The sequence below is a fragment of the Phascolarctos cinereus genome, unplaced genomic scaffold (genome assembly GCF_003287225.1).
Source record: "Phascolarctos cinereus isolate Bilbo 61053 unplaced genomic scaffold, phaCin_HiC Scaffold_3;HRSCAF=262, whole genome shotgun sequence".
Lineage (NCBI taxonomy): Eukaryota > Metazoa > Chordata > Mammalia > Diprotodontia > Phascolarctidae > Phascolarctos > Phascolarctos cinereus.
Window position 1 is genome coordinate 77,943,023 of NW_027555736.1, and position 17,081 is coordinate 77,960,103.

Consider the following 17,081-nt stretch of genomic DNA (forward strand, 5'->3'; position numbering starts at 1 on the left):
GGGGAAAGGTGACAGAAGATTTATCAAAGTTCCCTTTGGGGATGATGTACTTATGTCTTCATCCTATTTTCTGGTTATAGAACTTGGTAGGACCATAATGGTCACCTAATCCAACTTAATCTTTTGGCATGTAAGTAAACTCAAGTCCAGAGAAATGAAATAGTCTGACCAAGGTCACACAGGTAATAAGTAGCAAAGCTAGATTGAAACACAGGTCCTCTAAGTTATCAATCCATCTTTGACGCACATATTTAGATAAATGTCTTACCTGCTGAAAAAGGTATGAAATAGTCGCTCTTCTTAAAGTTGCCACTTTCATCCAGAAAGTGACCTGGGTCAAACTGGTCTGGATTGGGGAACTCTTCATCATCATACAGAACAGAAGATAATACTGGTATTATGGTGGTACCCTGAAATGAGCAGATACAAACAAATAATTAGAAAAAAAGAACCATAGAATGTTAGAACTGCAAGAGAACTCACAACTATCATCTAGTCAAAACCCCTCATTTTGAAGTATGGAAAGAGCCAACATTTTTTAAACGCCTATGCTGATCATAAATTAGAAACTCTGCAACACTACTGGGAGAGATGAAACTGAATTTTGACAACTTGAGGGGCAGAACCAGTACCGATGAGTAATGGAAACAAGGAGGCAGATCCCAGCTTAATAAAAGTGAATAAAATAACTTTTGACCATTAGATCTATCAAAGAAGGAAAGTACTGCCTGGGCAAATAATAAGCACACCAAGTTCAAGCAGATGCCAGATGATCTGAAGAGGCAGAAATGAATTCTGACCTGTGGCAGGATGCTGAAGAATAAAATAATGCCACACAAAAGAATGAGGCAAGATCTGATAAGCAAACTGGGAGTTCTTCTGGAAGATGAACAAATTGGATGCTATGGGTAAGAAGCCCTTGCTTGTACTCTAAAGAATGGTAAAGTAGGTTCACAGGTATTATTTGGTGAGATATCCGGGAAGAAGAGAATAGTACTAGTTGGTGATTCCCTATAGAAGGACACTGAAACAGCTGTTTGCTGACAATGACAACAACAGACAGGTCTGCCATATTCTCTGAGGACATATCAAAGGCAAAATGGAGAAACCTCCAAGACTTGTGAAAGGGGATGACTACTAACCTCCTCTGGTAATTCACAGGGGCAAAAAGAATACTTCTATAAGGAACCTGCAAGGATTTCCAAAGGTTTTGACATTTAAGACAAAAAAATTCCTAAAAATACTAAGAGCACAGGTGGTATATTCATTATGGCTGGGTTTGGATGCAAAAGATTCAGAAAGGAAAGGCAGATTTCAGAAGTGGACATCTTGTAAGAGCATGTTTCAGAATGGGATTTGGAATTCTGGACCATATCTTCATTAAAATATAGGCATGACAGACTCCTAGCCAGGAATTGAATAATGCACCTATCAAAGACTGAAAAGATTATTATTTTGATGTCTTATAAATATAGTCAAAAGGGTTTTTTAATGTACAAAGTGTAGCTAAAAAAAACAAGATGGATTGGAGATTTTAAGCCAAGGGAAACAAATTTGACCTCAAAGGTATAACTATGATTTGGCATGATGAGATGCTTAACAAGACTGAAGTTCTGGAAAGAATATATCTTGTTTAAAAGAAATAGGACAGGAAAGAGGGTGGGATAGTATATATTAAGAAAATACACTCATGTTAGGCTATTTAGGAAGCAGAGGAAAGAAGAGTGATGAGAAGCATCTAGATAAAGAGAAATGGAGGCAACATGTGACATTATCACGAGAGTATTCCACAGACCACATGGACAGAAAGAAGAAATAGACAAGGAATACAGAAGACAGATTATAAACCCTGGTGGTTAGACATAATACAGCAGTGATGGAAAACTTCAATTATTCATCTGGATCTTCGAGATTCCTTTCTCTCAAAAACAGAGCAACTCATCATTTCTTGACTTTTATTAATGACAATTTCATTGTGGAATTACAGTGGAATAAAAACAGGGAAATTCTTTTATTAACACAATTCTTACCATATGAGAGGAACTTGAATAACATAGATGTGAATACGGATGTGTAGAACCCCTGTGGCACAACATTCTTCCTCTGAAGGGATCATGCTGTGTTGAAGAATATGCTACCACACTTGGCACACTTTCGGTACACACCTATGGATGGGAATGATGAGAATTTTGGGGAAGTGACCAGTCCATCTTAGAGTTTATAACAAAGGCAACTAAGTGGCCTAATGGATAAAGTCAGACAGACCTGCTCCAACTCCAAATACTTCATTGCTGTTTGACCCTGGCCAATTCACTTACCCTCTCTCAGACTCAGTTCCCTGATACGTAAAATGAGAAAAATAGTGCCTACATGTCAGGGTTGTTATGAGAATGAAAAGATATGACATTCGTAACTGCTTCACAAACCTTAAAGCTAGCTATTGTTATTATCACCAAGAAAGACAAGAGTTGGTTTGAGAAAACACAAATGAAAACAATTCTGAGAAGAGGATAAGGTAGCCAGGTGGTGCACTGAAGTGACTGCTAGATCTGAAGTCAGGAAAACCTTAGTACAAATCCTGACACACACTTATTAGCTGCATGACCCTAGAAAAGACAGGTGCTCTCTCTACGACTTAGTTTCCTTACCTGTAAAATGGGGATAATAATAGCATCTACTCCCACAGAGTAGTTGTAAAGATTAAATAAGATCATCTATGTAAAGCAAACCTCAAAGTACTTTATAAACAACAGTTATTATTATTACAGGGAACTCACCAACCAACTTAGATTTTTCAAAAAAAAGGATGAGTAAAAGAAGCATGACACAATTCCATAAGGATGATAAAAGTGGTAAAGCCCAGAATGAACAGAGGCTGGTACGGTAAACAAAGGGCAACAAGAAGGAGTTTTTAAAACTATATTGTGTAAAAGAGGAGAATTAAAGAAAGGATAACCCCACAACTCAGAGGTTTATAGGATGAGGATGACAAGTGACAAGAGAAGACACGGAACTTCTCAATTTTTCTTTTGCTTCTGGTCTTTTTTTTTTAACCAAGGGCATGATCTTTTAAATAAAAAGGATAGAATAAATAAATATGGCTAATAGAGATTGAATACATCAAAGAAGTAAGGAGAAAATAAGGGAGCATCTAGACACCTGTGCAAGAAAAATCAAGTGAAGAAAGTACACTTCAATTTGAACTCAAGAGTCTAAAATACATTTCTAAGGAGAACATTAATCTAGATAAGGAAGGAATAAGGAAAATGACTCTAGATAAGGGGGTAGTAGTCACAAAGATCTGGAGTGGAATCGTCATTATTTCCTTTTTTTGAGGGTGTTAATAAACTGGTAGATCAGGAGAATGCTGTACATAGTGTTTCCTTAGATTTTAGCAAAGCATTTGATAAAGATTTTCATGTTCTTCCTCTGAAAATGATGGAAATATACAGGTTAGACTATTATACAATTAGATGGATTTAAAACGGATTGACTGACCATATACAAATGATAATTGTTGAAGGTTCAAAGGCAGCTTGGAAGTAGGCACCACTACTCTGATCATCTCAGCTCACAAATGAGAATTGTATTCCTTCTAGGAGTCATATTTTAGGAGGATGTTGAAGAGCTGGAGGCGACTCAAGGGAGGGCAACCAGGATAGTAAGAATAACAAGTCCAAGCCATGTGAGGATAGGTTAAAGGAAATTGGGATATTTAGACAAGAAAAAAGAGGACATAGTAGAACTGGAGACATAATAGCTGATTTCAATTGTTTTACTGACTTTTACTAGAAAGAGAGAGTAACTTTGTTCTGTTCTGTTCCAAGAGACAACACCAAGAGCAATAGATTAAAGTTATAAAATTGCAAACTTAGGCTTCATGTAAGAAAAAAAATTCCCTCGAATTAGGGCTGTCCAAGATTAGAATGGAATATTACAACAAAAAGTGGTTCCACCTCATTGAAAGACTGTATAAGCAAAGATTGAATGACCACAAGGTGAGCATACTGTAGATGGAATTCTTTTTCAGACTGGGGATGGACAATATGACCACTGAACTCCCTTCAAATTCTGAAATTCTGTGATTACTTTTCAGGGATGTGGGTTAGCCTGAAGTTCCTTCTAACTCTAAGATTCTATAATTCAATGGGAAAGAGAAGAAAATCTCATGTTATATAGTGAGAAACACTTCTGACCTTGGGGATAAGATATTGTCTAAACTGAACATCTTCTGACACTGCATGGGGCAGGTTATTGGGAAGGAGGTCAATGTATCACTGTATCTCATGTATCACAGCATTGGTGAAAGTCATCTTTTTTCTGTCCTCCATGCAGGGTCTTCAATCTCGGCCAATGACATGATCAATTTCTTCATGAAGTTTTCCTGTCACAATATGAATGAAAATTGATCTTAAAAGTAGGAACAAAAACTACCTTCTCTCATATTTTCTCTAATTTTTCCCCAAGAACTACATTGGTAAATAATGCACTTGACCCTTACATTCTGATAGATAGATAGATAGATAGATAGATAGATAGATAGATAACAGATAGACAGACAATAGATAGATAAATGGGTTAAAATTCTTAAGCCTGCTGTATCCCTTGAGGCCCCATGCCCTCAGGACTGGCTCAAGTTGTTCTTAAAAAAATACAGGCCAAGCAGCACTTGGTTAAGGAAATGACGAGGGGTCTCAGTCTGGACCTGTTCCAGAACTCAATGTGACCAACCATAGGCCCAAGGTATTTCCCTGGGTGGCTGTATGAGTGACAGGAATCCAGAGGCACCACCACCTCCTCCTATGGTCAGGCAGGACCAAGAAGCTATCAGGAACTAGTGCCTCTCAATCATTCAGTTCCTCCCAGTTCTATCACTGGGCTATAGTCTCTATTCTTATCACTATCTCTATGCCTATATCTAAGGAAAACTAACAATTACATAGCACTTAACTAAGCAATATGGAGGTAGTAGAGGAGGAGGAGGAATAAGTAAACTAGATCCTATAATGACTTAAATATATTAAAATGACAACAGAAAAGTTTCCAAGGAAATTCTCAAAAGGATCATGAACCCTCTCATGCTGACTAAATTATGGACGTGTATTATCAGCCTGTAATCCCACCTGTTATCTCAGGGTGTTTCAGGAGAATCCTTTAACCTATCCTCACATGGCTTGGACTTGTTATTCTTACTATTCTGGTTGCCCTCCCTTGAGTCGCCTCCACCTCTTCAACATCCTCCTAAAATACGACTCCTAGAAGGAATACAATCCTCATTTGTGAGCTGAGATGATCAGAGTAGTGGTGCCTGAATATGAGTCCATATCTCAGGGTGGTGCTGGTTGTCTCTATTCCTGCTGCAAATAGATCAGCTGCAGTAGAGACCAAGTTTTCAATGGTAAATTCAGATTGTGGTTGTTGCTTTTCCTAGGAATAATTTTGTATGATTAATTGAAAGATAAGGGAGGCAGTAGGGCACCATGGAAAGCATAATGGATTTGGAGGCAGAGGACCTTGGTTTAAATCTCAGTTGATATTTTTTTTTGGGGGGGGGAGGCAAGCAGAGTTAAATGACTTGGCCAGGGTCACACAGCTAGTAAGTTTCTGAGGCCAGATTCGAACTCACATCCTCCTGACTTCAGGGCTAGTGCTCTATTCACTGTGACTCATAGCTGCCCCTAACCCACCAACAGCTCTGATCTTGACCTTAGGCAAATCATTTAACCTTTTTATGTTTCAGTTTGCTCCTCTTTAAAATGAGAGGATTGGATTCAATGACCTTCAAGATCCCTTGCAGTTCTAAATCTATGATCCAATAAATAAATTAAATTTGAGCAACAAAATCCAAAGTGGAACAAGAAGCTGGCAATTATCAAGGCAGTATGGCCCTTGCAGATATTACATATGGTAGACAGACAAAGAGAAGCAAGACACAGAGAAAAAGGGAGAGAGAAAGAGAGAGACATAGACAGAGACAGAGAGAGAGAGAAAGAGAAAGAGAGAGACACGACCTGCAATTTCATGGGCACAGGGAAATTTCCAAGTGAAAAACTACTGTCTTGCCAATGCAAATCTGAACTTTCTCTGAAAAACTTAACGTCTCGAGAGAGTTGCCGAGCCCTAGGGCACTATAGGGTTAGGTGACTTGCCCAGGATCACACAGACATTTTGTGTCAGAGAGGGGACTTGAACTCAGTTTTCCCTGGCTCTAAGCCCAGCTCTTTTATCCACTACATCGGGCCGGGGGGGGGGGGGAGGCAAGCTCAGCCCTCAGTGCACAAGCAACCAACAAAACTGTGTGGCTCATTCCAGATTAAAATTTAATTGGGAAAAGTTTAGTAAAATAAATACAGACATAATACAACATAGAGATTATTGATTTGTGGATTTTCTAAGTTAATACAAGGTATTTCAGGATCCATTTCTATTCATGTTTGACACAACTGTACTGTATCATGCTATTGTCCAAAATATCTATATCTATATAGTATATAGCAATCATATTTGTGGATATACACAAGCAGCAGGTTGAGTGCTGGATCTAGAATCAGGAAGATTCACCTTCCTGCAGTCAAATCTGGCCTCAGACACTTAGTGGCTGTGTGACCCCGGACAAGTCACTTAACCCTGTTTGCCTCAGTTTCCTCATCTGTAAAATGAGCTGAAGAAGGGAATGGAAAACCACTCCAGTATCTTTGCCAAGAAAACCCAAAATGGAGTCATGAAGCATTGGACTCAACTGAAATGACCAAGCAACAAATACACAGGCACTGTGTAAATATGAGCTATTGTATTTGCCTCCTGATTTACTAAGCTAATAAATCATAAATATATGAGTTTAATGAGATAAACAGGATTTATTAGTTTAGCAAATGAGGAAGGAAAAAATGATTAACTTACATACATATATATTAATATAAAAAGAATCCAAGTATATTATCCCATTTTATCCTCATCAAAATACTGTGATGTAGGTAGCGCATTATTATTGTCATTTTACTCATGAGAAATTGAGATGCTAAGTACTTTCCCCCTGACCATGAGATGTTGATGTTGGTATTGAGGAAAAGTCACCACTGAGGTCAGAAATTGAATACAGAACAAATACTCAATGGACCTAAGATAAGAAAGGTAAAAACATAGGAAAAGCAGGCAGGTGGTAGAGGACATAATTCAAGTTCAAGTCAACTATGGTCTACTCCATACAACCATGTGGGTGATGAGAGGGGAAAAAAGGATATGGCATTTCTGAGATTTTTAACATAGAAAAACAGAGAGCATTACAAGAGACTACTGTATGTAATACTTTTAAAAATCTCTTGCTCTGGTACTTCCCTCATCCACCAAAGGAGTAGGAATCTGTGGGAGAATATACTCTTACATGCACTGGATGATGAAGGAAGGGAAGGATTTACCTGGTCAGTTCTGTTGCCACATTGCTAAATTAAATGTGTTTTGCTTTAAATTAATGTTCTTTTCTGATTGGTCTGGTAAGAAAACCGTGAGTGGTGACTTCAGATTACACTTCATTGCTATAAGTGGGTCATTAATCAATTTCAGGATGTCCATCAGCTCTTTCACCTTCTCCCATATTTCTAGTACATTCATTTATGCCACATGAATTTCATAAGCATATGAAATTGTTCTAGTTTTGTTCCTAATTTGGCTGATTTTTTCTTTATGTCATTTTTTAATGATTCTTCTCCCCTTTGGTTTTGCTCTTTGTTCTCTGTGGAGGGATGTAAAATGAGGAGCCTCTAACTACACTATCTTGACCATAAAACCCACCATTCTCACCCCAAGTACTTACCTCAACAGCCCCTCCATTCCAATCAGGCTGCTCAGATTAAAGTTCTCTATACCCCACTATCTTTGTAGAGTCCATAAATGTCTTGCCCAGTCCTCACTGCCTACCTCTAGGACCTCCTTCAAGGCTCAGATCAAAACCTAACTCTTCCAGAAGGAAGTCTTATGTTAACCCTCCCCAAATATGTTTCTTACTAATTCCAAATTCCTTCATCACTTATTAAATGTTCAATTCGTAATCTATTTTGGCTTTCCTTACACATTCCTGATAATTATTCTCTTGTCCTTACATGTGTTTCCTTCTGTCTGTTGGGTTAGAAATTCCATTAGGGCTAGGACCCTACCTTCTCATTCTTCTGTTAGCCCCACAGTATGCTCTGAGCACACTAGGATTGGTACATGATTATTTACTGCTCTATGTGTGTGAATGAGTGTCAGCCTCTAATACATAAGCCATTTCACCTACAAGAACTGAGATTCAGACCTCCTGCTCACACTCTACCTGCTCCATTTTCATCAGGAAACAGTCAATCAAGTCCCAAGGGTTGCTGGGGTCCAGTGTCCTTTGCTGCTCCTTCACTTCTTCCAAAATAAATTCATGTAGTCAGCAAACATTTTTAATTACTTTGTGATGAGCTCCAGGGAGATAATGTACTAGGGACGGAAAAGAATTGTACACCTAAAAAGAAGAATTTTATATCATACTTTATTAGAAAGAGAAAATACTTCTCTACGCTAGCACTTGGATCACGTTGAGAAGAGGGCTAAATAAGGGTGGGACATATGCCCTTTGCACTACTGTCACTATTTTAGTGACTTTTCTCATCATCTCCTATGCAAACCCTCTAAAAATCAGTATTCTGCCCTTGGTTGCCTGAAACTACCTTGGCCTTCACTCTCAATTCTTACTTCCTACAGAAAAGTTCTCATCCCTTCTCATTTTGAGGTCTTCTAAGAGCTCTGCCTGCAATCTTCCACTGAGACAGCTAACTCATCTGCTAACCTGATCCAAACTCCGGTGCTCAAGGGAAAAGTCAGCTTCTCTCTAGTAACCTGAATTTTAATATTCAGTCCCTGTGACCAGTGAGTGAGCTACTCCAGTCAGGGGCCTTATAATGTCCCTCAAATCAGAACACACAGAGGTGACCTTCTCTGTCTTTATTCCCTGTCAATGAAGAAGAAGATGGGAAAGGATCCCAGTGTGACACTGTTATACATCCCAAAGGAATGCATGATGAACTCTACCTAGCTCTTTGCAGAGGTTTCTTTGAAGTTACAGAAAATATATATACTGAGCTCAAAAAGGAGATGACACTGGCCTCACCTGATTCCACTGGGAACTTAAGATCTTGATGTTTTCATTTAAAAGTTTCATTATAGAAATTTCTGTTCTTTATATTCAACATGTTTCTGGAAAATGATAGAGCAGATTATATTGCAAGGAGCATACCTAAGGATGAAGGTGGGGGTCACATGGTAGTCCTAATGGAGAATACTGCAACTGTGATCAAAAGGACGGTTTGTCTGCCTTTAGGTAGGACCTGACTGTCCTCCTTTCCTCTCTAGTTTGTATTCCAGCTGACATTTATTTGGTACAGCCAGGTGGAAAATAAACCACCCTTTATGAAGCATCTGGTTTGACCCATATAAAAATACTAAGTGCAAACATCATAATTCCCATTCTATAGATGAGGTTGCTGAAGCTCAAAAAATTTAGCTGTTTTATGCCACAATTACGAAGGATAAGGAAGTGGAATTCGATCCAAATTCTCTCCTGGCCCCAAATACAGTACTCTTCCTACCAAACCACATCACTTCCTATTGCTAACTCCCTATTCATCACCTCACCCTAACTAGCTTTTGCTTTCAGACTTCTTCATGTCTCCCTTTAAATTATATATATATATATTTTAATTTTAAGGCAATTGGGGTTAAATGACTTGCCCAGGGTCACACAGCTAGTAAGTGTCAGGTGTTTGGTCAAAGGCCGGATTTGAACTCAAGTCCTCTTAACTTCAGGGCCACTGCTCTATCCACTGTGCCACCTAACTGCCCCAATTATATTTCATTTTATTTCAAACAGTAATCCCAGCATGGAGGTTTCAGGCACTGAACTGGGAGCCTTGTTATTCCAAATGCTCTTACGTTCAGGGTCCTGGGCTGTCTAAGGACTGTTGATGGCAAGGTGGTGATGCTAGGTTGCCTTGACTGGCATACATTGCCTCTTGTCTCTCTCTGGATGCCCCACTGCTTAAGCCAGGCTGGCCTATCTCCTTTATGAATAGCAATTGGCTGGCAATTGGCTGGCAACTGGTGGTGATGGCCAGCCCCTTCTCCACCGCAGATGCTTCCCAGATGAGAGCTGTGAGGGCTGGACTAGAAACAACGGTCCAGACATTGCTGTCACCCCTATGGCCCTTATACTTATCTACCTATTGGTGGTAGCTGGTCATCAGTTGTTGCTAGTGGTAATAAGAAAGATGGGCCCCTTCTCCACAATTATTTATCCTCTCTGTGAGAACTACACAGACCAGCCTAGAACTGATTTGGGAGGAGGAGAGGACACTGTTATTCCCAAAGTCTAGGGCTCAAGGGCCTGGGCTGTCTCCATCAGAGTAAGAGGGGAGATGATCATCAAGGTGGGGGTGGTCTGACCAGCCTGGATCATTCAGGTGTTCCTGTTCCCTAAACTACTTTGCATTCATTTTGTTAATATTTTTCAATATATGTGGCTGAGCATCTATGGGAGAAATTGCAAGGCTGCATCTCCACAAGGGAGAGGCTGTGGACATTGCAGTGAAAGTATTGCTGTTCCCCAGGCTCTTGGGTTTGGAGGTCCTGGGCTGTATCCATCAGGGTCAGAGGGCAGATGGTGGTCAAGGTGGTGGTTATATTAAAGAGGCCCAAGGACAGAGTCTTGGAGATATTCACACTTAGGGGATTTAAAGTGGATAATGATCCAGCAAAAGAATACAGAGAGGGGCAGCTAGATGGCGCAGTGGATAGAGAACCAGCGTTGGAGTAGGGAGGACCTTAGTTCAAATCTGGCCTCAGACCAAACACTTGACACTTACTAGCTGTGCGACCCTGGGCAAGTCACTTAACCACAATTGCCTTAAAAAAATTTTTTTTAAGAATATAGAGAAGCAAAAATCAGCCACGAAGAGAACCAGTGGAAAACAGCATGATAGAGGCGAGGGAGAAGAGAGTATCAATCAACCAATCCACCAGTTGTCACTAAGCTCTTACAAAGCTCTGTGCTAAGCACCAGGGGTACACAGACAAAGGTGAATCAACTCCTGCTCTCAGAGAGCTTACATTATAATGGGGGAGAAAATATCTACACAGAGGAGTGGCAAAAGCCCCAGATTCCAATGTGGTGGAGTAATGCTGTTCTCAGTCTATTCCTATATTACTTCTGGTGAAATATTCTGGAGCAGGAGAGCACATATAGCTAATTATGAGCAACGTCTGACAGTACCCTACTACTGCCCAGTTCCTGACACCCAAAACACACACACACACACACAGAGGGTACACATAGGTTTTGTCTTTTATGGTTTAAAAAGTAATTATCCCATTGAATTTATGGCATCAGCATTTCCATTCATGCCCTCCTCCAGTGCCCTGTGCCCCCCATACGTTTCAGATTCCATAGAAGGATGACAACTCCTCTGCTAGATAGCTTACATGGGGGAGGAGAAGGAAGCATGAAAGGTAAGAGCTTCCAAGAGATGCTGTTGAGTCAGCTCATTGACTTCCTAGCAATATTCTCAGCCCTGCTTCCATTCCTTCTGCTAGTCACCAAAATATCAAGAAAATCCCGGGATTCCCCCAAATGATCCTAAAGCAATGCCTTCTTCCCCTGGAATTGTTCACCAGTGGTAACAGAACGGGTGCTGGTAGGTGCTTGTGAGCTATGCCCCATATGAAAAGGAATAAAAACATGTAAAGTCATCTCCCTAAATGTTGCTTACTACACTGCCTCCTCACAAGATTAGCACGAACTCAATAGCAGAGCTGCACTGCCTCTCATATCTTCTCTTCGCTGTCCTGACCCTTCAGGGCTTCTACACAGCCAGGAGCATAGCCCCAGGATGGGCCCAAAAGTGCAAATATGGTGGTTTCAGACTACAATAAATTCCTTGCACCAACCTCAGTCTTCATGAGTTATGAGAGATAGGATGGATTTTTGTACGGTCAGTGGTAACAAAGTGAAAAAACACCAACCTTTTGATTTTTTTAACTCCTCCACAAGATGCTTTGCCACTTCTTGGACTTGCTCTTCAATGCTCTTCTTCCCCATCCCAAAATTCTTCAGGGTCATGAGAGAGAATTGGCACAGTTGCTTCCATCTCTCTCCATTGCTTACGATAAGACCCATAAAGGGGAGCAGGAAGAAGAGAAGCCTTACACTCCAAAGTCATTTTTTTTTGGTTTTGTTTTTCAGGGGCTGGGCAATGCGGTTAAGTGACTTGCCCAGGGTCACACAGCTAGTAAGTGTCAAGTGTCTGAGGCCAGATTTGAACTCATGTCCTCAGGGCCTGTGCTCTATCCATTGTGTCACCTAGCCGCGCCCCCCTCTCCAAAGTTTTTGAAAGCCCATTTCAAAAAGTCCATGCCCAAGGGCATGCAACATGCACTCCTTGTTCTAGGAGAATAAAATGAAGTGGGGGAGGTGTCAGTGTACTTTCTCCTCCATCAATACAGTTTCCTGTCCCATCCCACATATCATTTTCCTTCATCACAGTCACAAATACATCAGGTGGCCCTACATCCACATCCCCCTCCTGGTAATGAAGCGGCACAAAGAGGGAGGCCAGGATAAAGACATATTTTTGAAAAACTGAATGGTTGTAGAGTAAGTTAGTTTATATCTCTGTGTCTTTTTACCGAAGGAACCTAAAGGATTATGATGTCCTTATTTGTGAAGTCCTAATCTTCCTACTTCATACAGGGATCAAAGAGTGAGTCTCTGTGTCTTCTCTTTTTGTGGGTTACTAGGTGGTGAAGCGGAAAGAGTACCAGCCCTGGAGTCATGAAGATTCACCTTCATGAGTTCAAATTCAGCCTCAGACACTATTTATGTGACACGGGGCAAGTCACTTAACCCGTTTGCCTCAATTCCTCATCTGTAAAATGATCTGGAGAAGAACACAGCAAACCACTCCAGTATCTTTGCCAAGAAAATCCCACATTGCATCACAGAGAGTCAGACATGACTGAAATGACTGAACAATAAGAGGTATACTCAATAAGAATACAAAGCTACATAAGCTCAAAAGCAATCCTTACATCATGTGACTTTCCTTAGCTTTCTTTTTTCTCCCAAGTCTGAAACAATACTACATAGGATTGTTATTTATGGGTAAATGATTGTTGAGTCAAAACAAAATATAACAATTATACAAAGAATTGTGGTTAATTTGAGCACTGGGAAAGGTGTACCCATACCTTTATGGTACACACATGATAGATACATGGCATATCCTTCTTTCTCTGAATATATCACACCTTCCTACCTTTAGATATCACCCTCTGATTCCAGACATAGGATGAAGACTTCACTTAACTACCCTTATATTGGGAACTATACTTTCGCCTGTAATATTATTTCCATGGGACCTTTATCAGGATCAAATTCCTCAACTTCTGTTCCAAGATCCTTCATACAGGGACTCTGGAATAAGAAAGTGACTGATATTCCTTGAAATGGAATTCAATTTATGTTGGTTTCATTAAATATCTTGGAAAAAATAGAAACTAATACCATGAGACTTCAAAAGATCTGTTGCAAAAAAGATACCCAGCAAAGTGCTTCCTCTCTTTCATTGAGATCAACCTCACAAACTGCATTCACTAACACACACTCTTGATCTCATAACAAAACTAACTCTGCTGCTAAAGTTGCTCCTGCTCTGCTTCAGAATCTTTTCCAAAAAAACTGAAAAATAAAAAAAGGAAGGAAGAAAAGCAACTCCCCTTCAATGCAGGTGAAGAGCTGAAGAAAAGGCTTGGGAAAATTTAACCTTTTGCCATTGTTCTGTATCTAATTTTACTGAATCATAGCCTGTTACAGTCAAGGGATCTTAGAAATTGTCCAGTCCTCTCCTCTCATTTTACACACGAAGAATCTGAGAAAGATTAAGTGACTCACCTAAAGTCAGGAATGGTGAAGTCTAAGACTAATCCTAGGACTCGGGAATCCTGACCAAAATCCTGGATTCTTTCCACCCCAGATCATGAAATCAAAGGAAAATAACAGGATAAACACTACCCTTATTGCTCCTGTTTCTTTACTTTCTACAGACATGTCAAACTCATTACATCCAACATTGAATTCACTGTCTTCCTCACCCAATCTGCCCCTTCTATGTTTCCCTATTTCTGCTGAGGGAACCACCACCTTCCAGTCACTCAGGTTTGCAGTCTCAGTGGGATCCTTGATTCCTAACTCTTCCCTCACCCTCACATCTAATCAGTTGCCTAATCATTCCTATCTCTACATCAGCTTTTTTTTTTTTTGGTGAGGCAATGAGGGTTGATTGACTTGTCCAGGGTCATATAACTAGCAAGTGTCAAGTGTCTAAGGCCAGAATTGAAATCAGGTCCTTCTAACTCCAGGGCCAGTGCTCTATCCACTGTGCCACCTAGCTGCCACTATATCAGCTTTCACAACTGTTCCCTTCTCTTCATCCATGGATCCACTGCTCTACTCCACGCCTTCATCACTATTTTACCTGGAATACTGCAATTTCCTGCTCCAATTCAGCCCTCACCTAGCTACCAGAGTGAATGGACTGATCAGCCACAGTCAGACACACTATACCTTGACCCTGATATAGTGATATCACTTTGGTGCTCTTCCAGCACGAAAGACAACAATCAAAGTGATTTTCCTAAAGTGATAAGCTGAACATATCATTCTCCTACTCAACAAACTCTGGTTCTGTCCTATTTTCAGAATCAAATACATAAACTTCTCTGTAGGGTTTTAAAGGCTTTCACAACCTGGCCCCAACCTACCCTTTCAACCTCACTGCACAATATTACCCTCCAAGCATACTATGATGAACTGGGCTTTTTGCTGTTTCTCATACATGGCGTTCCTCCCTGGTTTTGTACCCTATCCTTGCCTCAGTCTCCCAGAATCCTCAGCTCAGGTCTAGTGCCTCCTTGTACAATCAGTCCTTAGCTGACCTCCACAGATGCTGGTGCCCTCAACTTATACCCATTATGTCTGTGTGCCTGTGTGTATAATATGGGTGTATATGTCTATCTAAATAAATAGAGAGTATTAATATATGTCTATCAATCCATATATATATGTAAATATACATGTTGTCTCTTCCCCACCTCATCCAACTGTAATCTCCTCAAGGTCACTGACTATAGTCACTTTTGTCTTTGCATCTCCGGATACCTAACCCAGTGCTTGGCACATGATAAGATGCCAGTCTTCCTCCATCTTACTCCCTTCTACAAACTCTATATTCCTCTCACAAGGCCCTCCATTTGGCATTTCTGTACCTTTGCACTGGCACTCATCTTCCCTTTTCTCTCTCCCCATGGCTTTAATGCTATGCTTCCTCCTAGTTTCTTTGGTCTCCTTTAATGCTCAGTTCAAATCCCACCTTTTGCAGGAAGCAATTGCTGACCTCCCTGGGCTGCCATGTTGTGCTGCTGTTTTGTGTCAAGCCTACAGTCCATTAAGATTTCCCAGATCTTTTCTTTCAGATAAACTACTGTCTAATCACCACAGCAGCTAGGTGACACAAAGGATAGAACACTGGGCCTGCAGTTAAAAGATTTGAGTTCAAATGTAGCCTTAGATACTTACTAGCTAAACTAGTCACTTAGCCTTTTTTTGCTTCAATTTCCTCACCTGTAAAATGAAGAGTAATAATAGCACCCACCTACTGCAGTGGCTGCAAAGATTAAATGAGATAATACTTACAAAACACTTAGCACAGTGCCTGGCACATAGTAGGGACCACATTTGTTAGCTCTTGTTGTTACTGTTGTTCATTCATTCACTCATTAATTTCTACTTTGATTTACTCAAATGTCCCTACTATAAGTGTTCTATTTTTACCTCTAGTAGGCTAAGCAAGGTGACCTATTCCAGAAGTAGTCAAATTACTAATTTTTAGGATTATTTCATAAAATATACTTTCCTTCATGTGGATTCTGATCCACATTGGCTACACCATGCCTTCCTTGGTCTTCAAAGGCTCAATATTTTGGACGATAATTATCCTTGCAGACTGAAATAATTTTGATTTACCTGTGTACCTGTGGAAAGTAGCAAATCCCTGACCACCAGCTTCACTTCACCACTTTTGTGGCAAATTTTCTAACCTTGTACATCTATTGACTGCCACTAACCCTTTTCTGCTATGCCCAACAAGAGGTACACGGCAAGACAAAAGTCTCCATGTTCTACACAGTGTGGGGTCTTGTGTCAGTCATTCACTTTCTTGCTACTCTTAGGAGATGTTGATTTTTGCACACCTAGAAAGGGTAGTCACTAAGAGTCAGCATGGGTTCATCAAGACTAAGTCTTCCTAGCCTAATCTGATTTCTTTTTTTAAACACTATTATCAGACTACTAGATCTAGGCAATGCCTTGACAAAGTCTCTTCTGACACATTCATAGAGAAAAAGGAGAAGACACTGGTCAGATTGCAGGAAAACATGTTCCTAGGAATCCCAAGCTACATAAAGTTGTGGTCATTGTCCAGTAGGAAGACACTAATGTAGGTGCTAGACTGATGAGCACTGCATCTCTGAACAGCAAAATTCCAACCAACTGGAAAATAAACTAGAGTAATGGATTTTGAAAAGTAAAAATCACAACTGAAGGGTGAATGATTACAGCAAACTGTAAAGGCTAGATAGATGGGAGAAGGAGATCTCCCTTCTCTCTCCAGGACTCATCTATCCCACAATCATTCTCTTCCTTTGGTTCCTTCTTTCTTATTCTTTCTCTCTGCTTTTCTTCCTTCCTTTCTTTCCCTCTCTCTTTCTTCTTTCCTCTTTTTCTTCTTTCCTTTCTTTCTCTTTTCTTTCTTTCCTTTTTCTTTCTCTCTCCGTCTCTCTGTCTCTGTCTCTCTCACTGGGTCTCTGTCTTTATCTGTCTTTTTATTTTTCCCTTAGTCTTTTCTTCCTACTTTAACTAGCTACAACATAAAACATGAATCTATGAAGCTGCTGCCCAAAAGAAAAGACAAATGGCTTCCATACCACTCATTACATCCTCCCCAACTTGTCAC

At 40.2% G+C, this 17,081-nt stretch overlaps 1 pseudogene across 1 annotated transcript in view; it reads right to left on the reverse strand.

Annotated features, from left to right (window-relative positions):
- Window positions 1-17,081, reverse strand: part of LOC110192772 (cytochrome P450 2C42-like) — a 29,536-nt pseudogene that overhangs the window by 5,929 nt on the left and 6,526 nt on the right. The window contains exons 2-4 of the transcript XR_013485236.1: window positions 8,309-8,485; window positions 4,197-4,384; window positions 269-410 (exon numbers count right to left, since the gene is read on the reverse strand). The product of XR_013485236.1 is annotated as a cytochrome P450 2C42-like (transcript). The remainder of the gene's footprint in view (window positions 1-268; window positions 411-4,196; window positions 4,385-8,308; window positions 8,486-17,081) is intronic.